This window comes from Canis lupus, chromosome 32 (genome assembly GCF_003254725.2).
Source record: "Canis lupus dingo isolate Sandy chromosome 32, ASM325472v2, whole genome shotgun sequence".
Taxonomy (NCBI): Eukaryota; Metazoa; Chordata; class Mammalia; order Carnivora; family Canidae; genus Canis; species Canis lupus.
In genome coordinates this window covers 1,891,739-1,908,671 of record NC_064274.1, presented here as the reverse complement: position 1 = coordinate 1,908,671, position 16,933 = coordinate 1,891,739, and the positions used below count along the sequence as shown (strand labels likewise).

The window sequence follows — 16,933 nt, the reverse complement described above, 5'->3', positions numbered from 1 at the left end:
TTCCTTTTGGATTGATCCCTTTATCATTATATAATGCCCTTGTCTCTTATTGCAGTCTTTATTTTAAAGTCTGCTTAATCTGTTCTACCTCAGCTTGTATTTTGTACCCACTTTCCTTATTTTATCCATCTTCCAAGAGGCTGCTTATATTCCTTGGCTTGTGGCCTTGACTTACTCTAACCTCTACCTCCTCTCCTTCTGACCAATTTCCCTTCTTACAAGAACCCATGTGATTACCTTGGATTATCTGGGTAGACCCAATGCTATGTCCCCATCTCATCATCCTCAATAATCACATCTGAAAATCCCCTGTGCCATAGGTTCATGAGAAGGAAATCCTTCAAGCAGCTGTGCAGATCTAGCTAGTGTGAAAGGGAAAGACTTCACGGTGATCCAAAGTTCCAGCCAACCCAAGAGAAACCTCCACATTAAAGATTGCTATTAGCAGGGTCACACATTTGGGCAGAAATTGCTCTGAGTTAAAACTGCAATGCTTTGTCATCAGCTGGGGGCTACCCAAGAAAACCATGCTTGCTCAAGGACCACAGCTAGAAGTTGTCCCACCATTTGTACTCATAGCAGTTGAATGGAAAGTCATTTCTTGGAGATTCACACAGAATACTTCCATGGTCACACTTTTCTTTAACTGTACAAACTGAAGGGTAGACAGATATAAGAGAAAACTTAAGCACTGTCCTAGGCTAGATTTGTTACCTCTTGCATGCTGAGTTACTCAGCATCAGTATTGAAAAGAGGTTGTTACTGTTCTAATAATCTACCCTACAGAAATACTGGCACGTAGCAAGGCTAGAGTTGTAAGTTTGTTCAGTGTATTATTTTTTAATTGTCAAGAAGCTAGACAAACCTATATGTTTACCAATAAGGAGAAAATTAAATCATGGTTCATTCATAGTATAGAATACTAGGCATGCATTAAGAAATATGTAGACTTTCAATGAAAAGTGACCAAGACTTTTTAGTATAAAAGGGAACTTTATTATAATGTACATGCTTTTTTGTAAGTTTTTACAAAATAACTCTTGTGCTTCTACAAGCCTTTATGTTCACTTTTGTTTGCTCAGCCTTTCTGAAGCATGACCTTAGGACCTTTTGACAGGAGACATTGATTGAGTGGGATGAGGAAAGGAAGGAAGAACTTGACTTTGAACCTCAAGATAAATACATAAAGCTTTCCTGCAGAGAAGGTATAACTTTTCTACTTTTAAACTTTAAAGAAATGAACACTTATTCTGAGTGTTGCCACAAAATGTTTACATTTTAAAGTATATTTTCAGCTACAAGGGTAACACATTACATATTTAGGTACTCAACTCCAATTATTGAAGAAATAGGCTTAGATAACAACCAAGTGAAATGCATTTCTCTGATTTCCTATTTTCTTATGAGATGGTGACTCACAGAATTCTTAAAAACTTTCAGGAGCATTCCTTGAGCAGTCATGACTGTAAACTTCCAAGTATCATCACAAGATGGCAGAAGATAAATCATGGGACAACTGACATTGAAGACTCAGATGGGTAAGGGATAAGATGGTATAAGTCATTCTCATTCTCTCCTTTTGTGTTGTTGTTGTTGTTTAAGATTTTATTTATTTATTTGAGAGAAAGAAGGAGAGAGACAAGCCGACTCCCCACAGGGCAAGGAGCCTGACATGGGGTGATCACAGGAATCTGAGATCATGATCTGAGCTGAAGGCAGATGTTTAACTGAAGAGACACCCAGGCACTCTTCTCCCTCTCTAGTTAATCAAATACTTAAGAAAATGTGTCAAGGTTTAATCAGAGAAACAGAACCAATAGGAGACAAAGTAACATATCAGTTTCAACGAATTAGGTGGTTCAATTCTGGAGGTTGATAAGGGAAATCCAAAATCTATAGGGCAGACTGCCAGGAAGAGTAAGTTGGAACTATTAGACATGGCTGAAATTCACTTGAAGATAAAACTATGCCTGTGGGTAACTTCAACACTGCTTTTAAGTCCTTTAAACTGATTATTTTAGGTATCTTTAAGTAAGGGAGATTAAAATCCCGCCTGTAAAGTTAACTGATTATGTGCTTTGCATGCTTCTGTGAAGATATTTTGCAGATGTAATTAATATTTGAATAACTGAGGACTGTAGCCTGGCCACACTGATGCATCAAAAGACCATAGTCCACTCCCTGTCAACTTATATATCACTTTAAACCACTCAATATCCTATGATATCACCAAAATAACAATATAGGAGACCCTAGTTTCTCAATGATCAACAATTAGGCAGCTATCCATGAACAAAAATAGCTCTCAGAGAGTTCTCTGGGATGGGGAGAAATGGTAGGAACAAAGAAGAAAAGACGAAGCTACCACTAGGAGCCCTGTAACTGAGAAATCACAGTTCCTAGCGACCTGCACTGTAGACTTACTACCACTAGCCACTGCAGACACCTTTCAGATTTCACCCACTTATGCCCCATAGTTATTCTAATTAACGGACACCAGCCACTTGAATCCTTCCCTACTCCTTTTTCCCGAAGAGAGTCCAGGACCCATAACTATAGCTACCCAAGGTCTCTCTGGCCAAATTATAAAATGTCAGCCACGTAAGTTTTTTTCCTGTACTCACCGGAGCCCAGCAGCTGTGCTCAAAGCCAGCTCAGGCTGCTGTAGTTGTATGAATGCAAGAAGACAACCTAAGTCTCTTAGGCTGACTACCACCACTGGGCCTGTACTCTGGGCTAACCTCTCCAGCTCTGTACCTGCATGCCATCCAGCCTGACTACTGTCATCAGCTTCCACTGCTTTGTACATGCCCGATGGTGAGGGTGGAGGGGCTGTGCAGCCACAGGTGAATACACTGATAAGCACCTGCAGAGGATTTGGCTATGAGTCTGGATCTGGCCCTGCCTGCACCACCACACCAATTCTGTAGCTATTTCTTCCAGTTGTGCACATGCACATCCCTACACTAACTCCTATCACTCTTCCTCACTTAAATGTGCAACCACAAGGGAGAAAGCCAATAGCTAAGGCCCCTGCAACTATGAGTGAGTCCTTGATACTTGCCCTGCCCCCATAAAATAATATACATATCACTGGAGTCCCAGTGGGAGAAGAGAGTATAAATATTAAACAATGGCTGAGACCCTCCCAAACCTAGGGAGAAATTTGGATATCCAAGTTTTGTTTTGTTTTGTTTTGTTTTTTCTGAACCTAATAGGTCACTGTGAAATTTCAATCCAAAACTATTTTCTCCAAGACACATAATAAAACTATCTAAAGCCAATCACAAATAATTTTTAAAGCAGTAAGATAAGAAATACAAAGGAATACACATGGGGCTACCAGTGGATTTATGAGTAGAGATATTTCTGGCCGGTAGAGAATGGGATAATATATTTAAGGTGTTAAAAAGAAACCTCCAACCAATAATACTTTATCTGACCTTCATTTCTAAAGGATAAATTTGCCAGGTAAAACCTTCCCTAACAAAGGCTAAGGAGTTTATCACCAGTTTACCTGCCTTATAAGAAATGCTGAATGAAGTTCTTCAATCTGAAATAAAAGTATACATACTAGTAAATTGAAAACAGATAATGTTTCTTACACTGGTAAAGTACAGTCAGAATGTCCTAATGCTGTAATACTGTATATTAGAATTAAGTAGTTAACACATCAGTAGATTAAGGGACAAAAGATTAAAGATAGGTATAGCTTTAACAAATTGTTAATGCATACACAATATACAAAGATATAAATGGTGATATAAGGGGGGAGTAAAAAGAATTTTTGTATGTCATTAAAGTTATGTATATGACTATATTTTACACTGATCATTTGTGATTCCCTGAGGCTTACATAAAACTTCAAAGCAAAAATTGACAAGTTACACAGAAAATAAATAGAAGGGAATTAAAGCATACCACTGTGAAAAATGATTAATTTATAAAAGGAAGGCAGCAAGAAAGGAGGACTAGGAAAGCAGAATTATAATACAGCCAGAAAACAGAATAATGATAGGTAAAGACACTTCACTCCTGTCATCTAAATCTTAATGGGCTGAATTATCCAATCAAAAGGCAAAGAGATGGATGGATACAAAAACAAGACCTAGTTATATGCTGCCTAGAAGAGACTTCAGCTTTCAGGACACACATAAACTCAAACTGAAGAGAGAGCAAAACATATTCCATGAAAGTAGAAACCAAAAGACAGCAGAGGTAGTTATAAAACAAAACAATAATCAACCATGGTCATTATATAATGATCTGGGCATCAACTTGACTAGAAGGTAAATCAAATATATTTGTGACTAACATCAGAAGATGTGATTATATTAAGCAAATACTAACAGATCAGAGGGGAGAAAATAATAAAATAGAAGTAGGAGATTTCACTACCAATCAGGGAACAATGGTCTTGAACTTTAGACCAACTAGAACAGACATAAATAGAGCAGTCCATTCAACAGCAGCAGAATATACATTTTTCTCAAGTTCACATGATACATTCACCAGGATAGGTTACATAATTGGTTACAAAACAAGTCTTGGCAAATTTAAATTAGATACTTGGTATGATTTCAAACCACAATGATATTAAACTAGGAATCATCTCAAGATTAAACAATACACACCAGAACAACCAATGTGTCAAAAAATTCAAAAGAAAATCTAGAACTATGTTGTGCTTCCATTTGTTTAAAAATGTCAAAGTCTAGGAGATACTACAAAAGCAATTCTAAGAAAAGTTTATAGTAATAAATGCCTACATTAAGAAATAAGAGAAAGTCAGTTCAAGATGTTCAAGCGTAGGAAGATCCTGAACTCCTCTCTGACAGACAATAAACTTAAAGCTACATATAGAACAATTTCTTCTGAAAACTAGCTTAACAGTTACTCCACAGCAAAAGATAAAGAACAACATCAAAATGAGTAAGAGAAGCAGAAATGCAGTCTCATCAAAAACCCCATCTCTAGGGTGGCAACCCAACAGAGGGAAGGGGTCTCAAAAATACAGAACTTCTCCCTGAGGGGAATGGGATCTGTGCCCCACAATCTTTGTATATTTTTTATTGGAGTTCAATTTGCCAACATATAGTATAACACCCAGTGCTCAACCCATCAAGTGCCCCCTCAGTGCCTGTCACCCAGTCACCCCATCCCCAAGCCCACCTCCCCTTCCACTACCCCTTGTTCGTTTCCCAGAGTTAGGAGTCTCTTATGTTTTGTCACCCTCTCTGATATTTTCCAGTCATTTTCCCTCCTGTCCCTTATAACTCCTTTCACTGTTTCTTATATTCCCTGTATGAGTGAAACCATATAATGTTTGTCCTTCTCCGATTGACTTACTTCACTCAGCATAATACCCTCCAGTTCCATCCAGTTGAAGCAAATGGTGGATGGATAAAGAAGATGTGATATATATACACAACGGAATATTACTCAGCCATTAGGAGGCACAATTAAGAAAAACACAAAAATTAGGGTAAGGTTAATTGATAAGATTCATTGCCCACATAGGGTCAGCCCTCAAGACTGTTTCTAGGTGTTAGGTGAAACAGCTACCTCTCCCAAACAGATTCAAGCAAAATGAAGAAACAGGGATAGGTTATAAACAAAAGAATAAGACAAAGCCCCAGGGGAAAAAATATATTTAAAGAGAGAGAAGTAATTTACCTGACAAAAACTTAAAAAAAAAAAAAAGACTTCAAAGCAATGGTCATAAAGATGTTTATCAGATTTGGGAGGATCGATGAACACAGTGAAAACTTCAACAAAGAAAAAGAAAATAAAGTAGCAAACATGGCAGAGCTAAAGAATGAAACACTGAACAGAAAAATACACTAGAGGTGTTCAACAGCAGAGTAGATGAAGCAGAAGAATTAGTGATATGAAAAATAAGATGGCAGAGCTCACCCAAACAGAGCAGCAAAAAGAAAAATTAAAAAGTAAGATAGCTTAGGAAACCTATGAGACAATATCAAGGGGAAGAACATTCACATTATAGGGGTCCTAAAAGGAGAGGAAAACAAAGGGGCAGAAAAGTTATTTGAAAACTTCCCTAATATGGGGAAGAAAACACATCTAGGTCCTGGAAGCCCAGAACTTTCCAAACATGATAAATCCAAAGAGACCCACACCAAGACACATTTTAATTAGAATCTTACAGTTCAGCTTGAAATCCAGCATTGTGATGCCCTCAGCTTTGGTTCAGACAAAATATTTTTCTCTTGTCTAACTATTGACAACTTGTTATGTACAAGTGAATACGTAAGACTATCACCAGATTTCTCAGAAATTTTGCAGACCAATAGTGAGTGGCATGATAAATTCAAAACGTTGGAAGTAAAAAAACTTCCAACCACTATTATTCTATCCAGCAAGGTTATAATTCAGGTTTGAAAAGAATATAAAGAGTTTTCCAGAGAAGAAAATGCTAAAGGAGTTCTTCACCACTAAAGTTGCCCTATAGGAAATGTTAAAGAAAGCAGAAAAGAACACTAATTAGCAATAAAGCTTGAAGTTAGTAGAAGGAAGGAAATAATAAAGATTACAGTGGAAGTAAATGAAATAGTATCGTTGATCTTTTCTCGCCTTTTAATCTTTAAGAGCTGGTTCTTTGAAAAGATCATTGAAAAACCTTTAGCCAGGCTCATCAAGAAAAAACACTCAAAATCAGAAATGAAGATAAATTACACCAACACCAGAGAAATATAACAGATTATGAGACTACCTCACAAAATTATATGCCAACAAATAAAGAACCTAGAAGAAATGGATTAATTCCTAGAAACAGTCTTCTAAGACTGAATCAAGAAGATATGGATGACCAATTATTAACAAATTAAATCAGTGAAAAACAATGAAAACAAAAATTCAGTAGCTTTACAAGTGAATTCTACTAAACTTTTTAAAAGTGTTTATTCAAACTCTAACTAGTGAACATACAGTGTAATATTGTTCCAGTGTACAATATACTAAAATTTCAAGAAGAGTTAATACTTATCCTTCTTCTTCTTTTTTTTTGAATAGTTAGAATGAGAGGAGGAAAGAATGCTTCCAAATTCAATGAAGCCAGCATTACCTTGATATTGCAACTGGACAGAGACACTACAACAAAACCAACACTGTAGGCCAATATCTCTGATGAACATAGATGCAAAAGTCTTCAAGAAAATAAACAGAATTCAACAATGCATTAATAGGATGACCCACCACAGTCAAGTGTGATTTAATGCAGGAATACAATATGGTTTAACATCTGCAAATCAATCAATATGATACGCCACAGTAACAAAAAGGATAGATGCATTTCAACTGATGCAGAAAAAACAATGGACAAAATTCAAATCCATTTATGATAAAAATGCTCAAAAAGTAAGGAAACATACCTCAACATGATTGAGGCTGTATATGACAAATCCACTTCTAACATCATAGTCAGTGGTGAAAAACTGAAAGGTCTTCCTCTCAAATCAGAAGGAATACAAGGATATCCACTCTCACCAATTTTATTCAACATAGTGTTGGAAGTCCTAGCCACAGCAACCACATAAGAAAAATGAAAACATCCAAATTAATAAGGAAGAAGTAAAACTATCCCTATTGGCAGCTGACACACTATATATACAAAACCTGAAAGGCTCCACCCCAAAATTATTAGAACCAGTAATTCAGTAAACTTATAAATACAAAATAAATATATAGAAATATGTTACATTGCGATACATTAATAATTAAGTAGCAGAAAGGAATTAGAAAACAATCCTATTTATAATTACACACACACCCCCAAAATACCTAGGAATAAATTTAACAAAGGAGGTCAAAGATTTACACTCTGAAAACTATAAGACATTGATGAAAGAAATTGAAAATGACACCAAGAGATAGTGAAAGACACCCCATGTTTATGGATCAGAAAAATTAATATTGTTAAAGGTCCAAAGGTCCATAGTACCCAAAGCTCTAAAGATTCAATGCAATCCTCATCAAAATACTAAGTATTTTTCACAAAATAGATAAAATAATCTCAAAATTGGTATGAAACCACAGAATACCTGGAACTACCAAAGCAATTTTGATGGAGAAGAACAAAGCTGTAGGTATTACAATCACAGATTTCAAGATAAACATCTATAGTAATCAAAACAGTATGGTGCTGGCATAAAAATAGACACAGAGGTCAATGGAAAAGAAGATAAATAAACCCATGTATATATGATCAATTAATCTATGACATCAGAAGTAAGAATATACAATGGGGAAAAGACTGTCTCTTCAATAAGTGGTATTGGGAAAACTGCACAGCTACATGGAAAAGAATGAAACTGGATCACTTTTTAAAACAATATACAAAAATAAACTCAAAATGGATTCAAGACCTCAATGTCAGACCTGAAACCATAAAACTCAAAACATAGGCAGTACTCAATTGGACATCAGCCTTAGCAACATTCTTATGAATATGTATCTTCAGGCACACACACATAAGAAAAGCAAAAATAAACTATTAGGACTAAATAAAATAAAATAAATTTTACACCACAAAGGAAACAAACAAAATGAAAAGACAACTTGATGAATGAAAAAAGATACTTGCAGATAAATCCAATAAGGTGTTAATACCTGAAATAAATACAGAATTCATACAATGCAACATGAGAGAGAAAAGAGAGAGAGAAAGAAATCCTGATTGGAGAAACAGGTAGAGGACCTGAATAGACATTTTTTTAAAGAAGATATACAGATAGTCCAAGATTCCCAATATCACTAGTTACAGGGAAATAGATATTAAAACCATTATAGGTTTTGCCAGAATAGGCTAGTATCAAAATGACAAGAAATAATAAGTATAGATAAGGATGTGGAGAAAAGGAAACCCTCATGCATTATTGGTGGGAATGTAAATTGATGCAACCATTGTGGAAAACAGTATGGCTCTTACTCAAAAAATTAAAAAATGAATTACCATATGATCCAGTAATTCCACCAGTGGGCATATACCCAAAGAAAAAACACTAATTTGTAAAAGATATATGTACTCCTATTTTTATTGCCAGCATTATTTACAAAAGCCAAGATATGGAAGCAACCCATGTCCAGCAATAGATGAATAAAGATGTGATGAACATACATACATGTGTGTGCGCATGCTGGAATATTACTCAGCTGTAAAAAAGAATGAGAGCTAACCATTTGACAATATGGCTAGACCTGTAGGTTATAATGTCAAGTTATTTGTCAGTCAGGGAAAAACAGATACAATATGATTTCACTTACATGAAATTTATTTCATTTAACAAATGAAAAAAAGAAAAGAAAAAAATCAGACTTTTAAATACAAAAAAACAGACTGGTGGTTGCCAGAGGGGAGGTGGGTGAAAGGGATGGGTGAAATAAATAAGGAGGATTAATAATACAGTTACCGGGATCCCTGGGTGGCGCAGCGGTTTGGCGCCTGCCTTTGGCCCAGGGCGCGATCCTGGAGACCCGGGATCGAATCCCACGTCGGGCTCCCGGTGCATGGAGCCTGCTTCTCTCTCTGCCTCTGTGTGTGTGTGTGTGTGTGTGTGTGTGTGTGTGACTATCATAAATAAATAAATTAATTAAAAAAAATAATACAGTTACCTTGTTGAGCAATAAGAAATGTATACAATTGCTGAATCATTTTGTACACCTGAAACTAATGTAACATCATGTTAATTACACTTCAAAAAAATTAAAAGAATACTTTTTAAAGTAGTGATGAAGACTCATTTATATGCTGCTTACAATAGACTCAACTCAAATGTAAGGACATAAGCTGAAAGTTAAGGGATAGAACAGGTATTTCATAAAAAATGGAAACCAAAAGTAGCTATACTTAGAAAATAGACTCTTATCATTAGATAATGTTCCTCTTTGTCTTTCAAACAAATACTGTAATTAAAAAGTCAAACAAGAAGATGTGACATTGGTAAATATTTACTTACCCAACATAGAATTATCTAACTATATAAAGCGAACATTTAACAGATCTAAGGGGAGAAATTTACAACAAAACAATGATAGTAGGAGACCATAATACCCCCTCTTAAATCAATGAATAAATAGATCATTCAGACGGAAAATCTGTAATGGGGATCCCTGGGTGGCTTAGCGGTTTAGCGCCTGCCTTCGGCCCAGGGCGTGATCCTGGAGTTCCGGGACTGAGTCCAACATCAGGCTTCTGCATGGGGCCTGCTTCTCTCTCTGCCTGTGTCTCTGCTTCTCTCTCTTCTCTCTCTCTCTCTCTCTCATAAATAAATAAATAAATAAATAAATAAATAAATAAATAAAATCTTTAAAAAAAGAAAATAAAATCAGTAATGAAACATCAGCCTTAAATGACATGTTAGGCCAGATGGATTAAATATATATGGAAAATTCCACCCAAAGGCAACAAAATATACATTAAGTGCACACAAAACAGTCTCCAGGATAGATTATATGTTAGGCCACAAAACAAGTCTCAATAAATTTAAGATTGAAATCATATCAAGCATTTTTCCAACCATAATTATATAAAGCTAGTTATCAATTACAAAGAGAAAACTGGAAAATCATGAATATATGGAGATTAAACAACACGCTACTTTAACAACCAGTGGGTCAATGAAGAAATCAAAGAAGAAATTTAAAAATACTTTGAGACAAATAAATATGAAAATATAGCATGCCAAAAATCTATGGAATGTAGCATAGCAATTCTGAGGGGAAGGACTATAATGATACAAGCTTACCTCAAGAAAGAAGAAAAATCTCAAATACACAATCAAATGTTATACCTAAAGGAACAAGAAATGAAGCCAAAAATTAGAAGAATGGAAATAATAAAGATTAAAGCAGAAACAAATGAAATGGTGAGTTACCAAAGATTTGCCAATCTTATCTTTTCAAAGAACCAATTCTTAGTTTGATTTTTTTTATATTGTCACTTTAGGCTCTAAGAAAAAGATGACTGAAAGTTAGAAATTACAAATGATAAAGAAATGGAAAAGACATATAATTGTATATAGTAGTCTCTTATAGTCAAAAAATTGGAAAACATGGAAGAAATAGGCAAATTGCTAGAAACAAAATCTTCCAAGAATGAATCATGAAGAAATAAAAAGTCTAGACTGGTAAAATTCACCAGTAAAGCCATCTGATCTTGGAGTTTTATTTTTTGGAGTTTTATGATTACTAAGTCAATCTCTTTATTACTAACCAGACATTTGAAGAATATGCAAAACGTATCCTTCTCAAACTCTTCCAAAAAATTAAAGAGTAGGGAACATTCCCAAACTCATTTTACAAGATCAGTATTACCTCCACACCAAAACCAGACAAGGACACAATGAAAAAAAAAATCACAGGCCAGTATCCCTGATGAACATTTTTGTTGAGAATTTTTGCATCATTAGCCCACTGAAGTCAACAACACATTAAAGGGATCATATGCTATTATCAAATGGGATTTACTCCAGAAATACATGGGTCTAGATGCACAAATAAATCATGATACACCACATTAACAAAATGAAAGATAAAAATCATATAATCATTTCAATAGGTAGAGAAAAAGCATTTGATGAAATTCAATGTTCATTTATGGTTAAAAATTGCTCAACAAAGTAGGTATAGATGAAAAGTACCTTATATAATAAAGGCTATGTAACATAAGCCCCCAACTAATGTTATACTCAAGGGTAAAAAGCAAAAAGCTTTTTCTCTAAGATCAAGATAAGGATACCCACTGAAATAGGAAGAGAAAATCTGAACAGCTCCATAACTAGCAAGGAAGTGGAAACAGTAATCAAAGTCTTCCAAAAAACAAGAGTCCAGGCCCAGATGGCTTCCACCAAACATTTAAAGAGGAACTAATACTTATCCTTTTGAAGCTGTACCAAACAATAGAAATGGAAAGAAAACTTCCAAACTCCTATGAGGCCAGCATTACCTCAATCCTAGAACCAGACAAAGACTCCACCGAAGGGAAGGGGAAGTACAGACCGATATCCTTGATGAACATGGATGCAAAAGTTCTCACCAAGATACTAGCCAATAGGAGCCAACAGTACATTAAAAGGATTACTCGTTGAGACCAAGTGGGATTTATTCCTGGGCAAGAGTAGTTCATTATTCACAAAAAAATCAATGTGGTACAGCACATTAATAAAAGAAAGAACAAGAACCATATGATCCTTTCAGTTGATGCAGAAAAGGTATTTAACAAAATACAGCATCCTTCCTTGGTTAAAACTCTACAGTGTATGGACAGAGGAAACATACCTCCATATCATAAAAGCCGAGAGGCGGGGCAAGCTGGTGGAGGAGTAGGGTCCTCAGCTCATGCCCCACCAACTCACCTGGGTAACTTTCAAATCATCCTGAACACCCACAGATCCTACCTGAGATTTAAAGAGAGAACTAGCTGGAACGCTACAGAGAGGAGGGATTTCACTTCTAACAAGGCAGGAAGGCGGGAAAAAATTAAAAAGAATCCAGTGGCGGGGGGGGGGGGCGCGAGGAGCAGGGCTAAGGGGGGCGGCGAGAGCCTGGGCCAGGAGAGCCCAGCCCCGGGGACGGGGAACTTTAACAACCCGCACCGGCTTCTTCCCAGACAGAAAGGCGCTGAGCAGGGAACCCGGGCAGATCCCCAGGGCGGCAGGGACACCTCCAGTGTCCCGGGGTCACCAGCAGAGGAGGTGCACCCGGGGAGAGCGCACCCACCACCCACCCCGCAGCCGATGTCGGGAAAGGGCCGGAGCGTGGCGGGGCCTCGGGGAGAAGCCGGTGGGGCAGGGGGCTCCGGGCGGAGGGGCTGCGCCCTGCAGGATTCCAGGAGCAGGATTCCAGCAGCACAGGCCCCGTCCCGGGGCGCCGGGGACACAGCCCAGGATCCTGCGCTCCCCCCGGGACAGACGGAGGCGGGGAGGGCACAGGATGGTGAGGACGCTCCTGCCACCAGGCGCCCCCGAGCTGTGCAGCTCAGCGCCCGGCCCCGGGAGCATCCAGGCCAGTGCGGACTGGGAGACTGCGGGTGGTTACTGCGGGAGCTGACTCCAGGGCTGGGGACCTGGCCGCCGCCAGTGGTGTTCCTCCCGGTGTCGCCGTGTGCCTGGGACGGAGCGGGCCGCCAGGGAACAGGGCCTCATGGGGTAAACAGCTCCCAGCAGCGGGGGTGGGGGGAGCATCTCCCCCAGGTGCGCACACCTGAGAATCAGCACAGCAGCTGCTCCCCCAGAAGACCAGCTGGGAGAATAGGGGAAGAGCAAGTTCTTGACCGAGCAGTGCTAGAAAGCTCCAGGGGAAGTCGACGGATTTACAGTGTATAGAACCAGAGGGTAGCCCTCTTATTTTTTTCTTTCTTTTTCCAGGACAACTCATTTTTTATATCAGACTGTAATTTCCAATTTTTTGTCTCTTTTCCCACCTTAACTACAATATTTTACCACCTCTTCATTTTTAAGTTTCCTTCTTTTTGACTTACACATTTCTACTATTAAAGGTCCTAGATATATTTTCCATTTCTAGATTCCCTTCAACATACTCAACCTAATTTTGGGAGATATACAAGATATGCTTTTTTTATTTTGTGTTTTTTTATTTTCTCTGCCTCATTTTGTTCTATAATGGCAGAAGTTAATACCTTCTAAAACATGACCAGCATGCACCCAGAAACAAGTGGTATACCATACGGGTTCATTCTGTGAGATTATATTCTCTCCTCATTCCCGTTTTCCCCCCTCTTTTATCTCATTTATGTTTTGAAGGTAAATGTTGGAGCTTTCTACAAGTATTTCTGGTATATAAATTTGGGACTGAGCATCTTCTAACATACAGAACTTAATATACTCAGAACCAAGAGGATCACCCTCCTACAGGACCCTCAGATAGACTACATTCTCCCTCCACTACAACTTAGTCACCACCACCATCTCCCAGTACCCCCCCCCTGCTTTTTTTGTTCTTCTCTTTTTTCTTTTTTCTTTTTTTTCCCTCTTTACTTTTGCTTTTTTCTCCTTTTTTTTCTCTCTTTTTTTTCTTCTTCTTTGAGATTCTTGGCCTTTTATTTTTATTACTTTGCTTTAAAATTTGTTTTTCACATTAGTGGTCCTTTTGTTTTATTTCATTCTGATCTTTGTTTTCAATTTCGGGTCTCTGATCTCGGCAAAATCATCTAGGGTGAAATTTACTAAGGTCATGGTTGATATTCTTGACTCAGCCTGCTCTTACAGCCACTCTGCACTGAACAAAATTACTAGAAGGAAAACTCACCACAAAAAAAAAAGAAGAAGAAGAAGCAGACACATTACTCTCTGCCACAGTTACAGAATTTGGATTACAATTAGATGTCACAAAGCCAATTCAGAAGTACAGTTATAAAGCTACTGGTAGCTCTGGAAAAAAGCATAAAGGATTCAAGAGACTTCATGACTGCAGAATTTAGATCTAATCAGGCCAAGATTAAAAATCAATTAAATGAGACGCAATCCAAACTGGAGATCCTAACGATGAGGGTTAATGAGGTAAAGAGTGAGCAGCATAGAAGACAAGTTGATGGCAAGGAAGGAAGATGAGGAAAAAAGAGACAATTAAAAGACCATGAGGAAAGGTTAAGGGAAATAAATGATAGCCTCAGAAGGAAAAATCTTCAAATAATTGGGGTTCCAGAGAGAACCGAGTGAGACAGAGGGCCAGAAGGCATATTTGAACGAATCATAGCTGAGAACTTCCCTAACTTGGGGAGGCAAACAGACATTCAGATCCAGGAGATAGACAGGTGCCCTCCCCCAAAATTAATAAAAACCGTTCAACACCTCGACATTTAATAGTGAAACTTACAAATTTCAAAGATAAAGAGAAAATCTTTAAAGCAGCAAGAGACAAGAGATCCCTAACTTATATGGGAGAGACATTAGATTAACAACAGACCTCTCCACAGAGACCTGGCAGGCTAGAAAGGGCTGGCAGGATATATTCAGGGTCCTAAATGAGAAGAACATGCAGTCAGGAATACTTTATCCAGCAAGGCTCTCATTCAGAATAGAAGGAGAGATAAAGAGCTTCCAAGATAGGCAGAAACTGAAAGAATATGTGATGACCAAGCCAGCTCTGCAAGAAATATTAAGGGGGGACTCTGTAAAAGAAAGAGGAAGTCCAAGGAAACAATCCACAAAAACAGGACTGAATAGGTATTATGATGACACTACATTCATATCTTTCAATAGTAACTCTGAACGTGAATGGGCTTAATGATCCCATCAAAAGACTCAGGGTTTCAGACTGGATAAAAAAGCAAGACTCATCTATTTGCTGCCTACAAGGGACTCATTTTAGACTTAAGGACACCTACAGCCTGAAGAATATGTACAAATCAATAACAAATTTGATTTTGGGAGGGAACTAGGGACGATGGTAGAGTAGGCAGTTCCTGAGCTCACCTTGTTCCATGGACACACTGAGCCAATACCTACATCTATGCAATAAGCTCTGAAAATCACCTAAAGACTTGAAGAATAGATTTTCCACAGCTATTTGTTGAGAGCAGGCCACATATATAAGGAGATGCTATCAGGAACCAAACCCAAGTGCAACTAACCACAAACAGGAGGGCCACACAAGCATGGAGGAGCAAGATCAGACCCCACACTAGGCACCCCAAGCCTTGGAGACCCATCCTAGAAGACAAGTCCTCATATTTAGCTATGTAAAATTAATGGAACTTAAGCCCTGCTGATTTTTAAAGCTCTCTGAATTAACTCCAGGAAAGCCAGAAGGAAACTGAGTTTGCACTCTCAAAGCGCCAGTAACCTCAATAACTCAGTTAAGTCAAAGCATTTGTGATATATATGAATAAAATGAGTAATCTTAGAACATATGCCAGAGGGCAGTAATCTGTAGGAGATTTCTCTGGATAATCTGACAGATGCCATTTTTCTTCCCCTCTCCCAGGCTAGATAGCACTGTGTGCCCAGCCCTGGCATTCCCCTTCAGGTCTGTCCCACCCAATGTAATGGCCTCAGCAAACATGGCTCCAAAGCAGGTCCTGCCCCAAACACCTGGTGGGTAACCCAAGCTAGGACCACTACTACCCCAAAGTGATTACTGCCTTGGAGATAAGGGGAGATAAGTCCACATACTTACACACCTGTAGTTTCTGCAGCTGAGTCTCTTAGCTGACTACACAAGGAGCAAGCTCTTCCATTTGTTGTGCCCATAGCTATAGTAAAAGCTAATTTCAGACAGCAAAATAGTACCACCCCTGCCAACCAATGAGCCAGGCCTCTCAAAACTACAGGGAACCCTGCCTAGTGTTCCCGCAGCAGACAATGTGAGTTATTGCAGCTGGCTGGGCTAAAGGCCAGCCCCTTTAGCCAGTGCATCCACAGCAAGCATGGCTTAGGCACAAAAAGAGAGTGCATGCACACACAAGGAAACACCCCTGGTTCTGGTCTTTCTTGACAAGACAACATAGGTGATCTAATACATAGAAACAGACAAAATGACGATACAGTGGAATATGTCCCAAATTAAACAAACAAACAAAAATGAAGGAAAAAGAGCTAAATGAAACAGATAAGCAATAAATCTGATGAAGAGTTCAAAGTAGGGCAGCCCGGGTGGTTCAGTGGTTTAGAGCCACCTTCGGCCCAGGGCCTGATCCTGGAGACCCGGGATCGAGTCCCAAATCAGGCTCCCTGCATGGAGCCTGCTTCTCCCTCTGCCTGTGTCTCTGCTTCTCTCTCTGTGTGTCTCTCATGAATCAATCAATAAAAATTTTTTAGAAGAGTTCAAAGTAATGGTCATAATGATGTTAACTGGGCACAACAACTTCAACAAAGAAAATGTAAGAAAGAACCAGTCAGAGCTGAAGAATACAATAACTGAAATGAAAAATACACTAGAGAACCAACAGATTAGAGAA

The 16,933-nt window shown here is 38.3% G+C and overlaps 2 long non-coding RNA genes across 2 annotated transcripts in view; one reads left to right on the top strand and one right to left on the bottom strand.

The window, feature by feature from the left end:
• Positions 1-1,080: 1,080 nt before the first annotated feature.
• The window catches only part of LOC112646834 (uncharacterized), a 31,927-nt gene continuing 16,074 nt past the window's right edge, over positions 1,081-16,933 (top strand). The window contains exons 1-2 of the long non-coding RNA XR_004811265.2: positions 1,081-1,205; positions 1,441-1,538. This is a non-coding gene — a long non-coding RNA (uncharacterized LOC112646834). The remainder of the gene's footprint in view (positions 1,206-1,440; positions 1,539-16,933) is intronic.
• Positions 9,693-16,316, bottom strand: LOC125754202 (uncharacterized). Its single transcript, XR_007407805.1, has 3 exons — positions 16,157-16,316; positions 10,764-10,808; positions 9,693-10,274 (listed from the first exon to the last, which is right to left on the bottom strand). It is a non-coding gene; the product is annotated as an uncharacterized LOC125754202 (long non-coding RNA).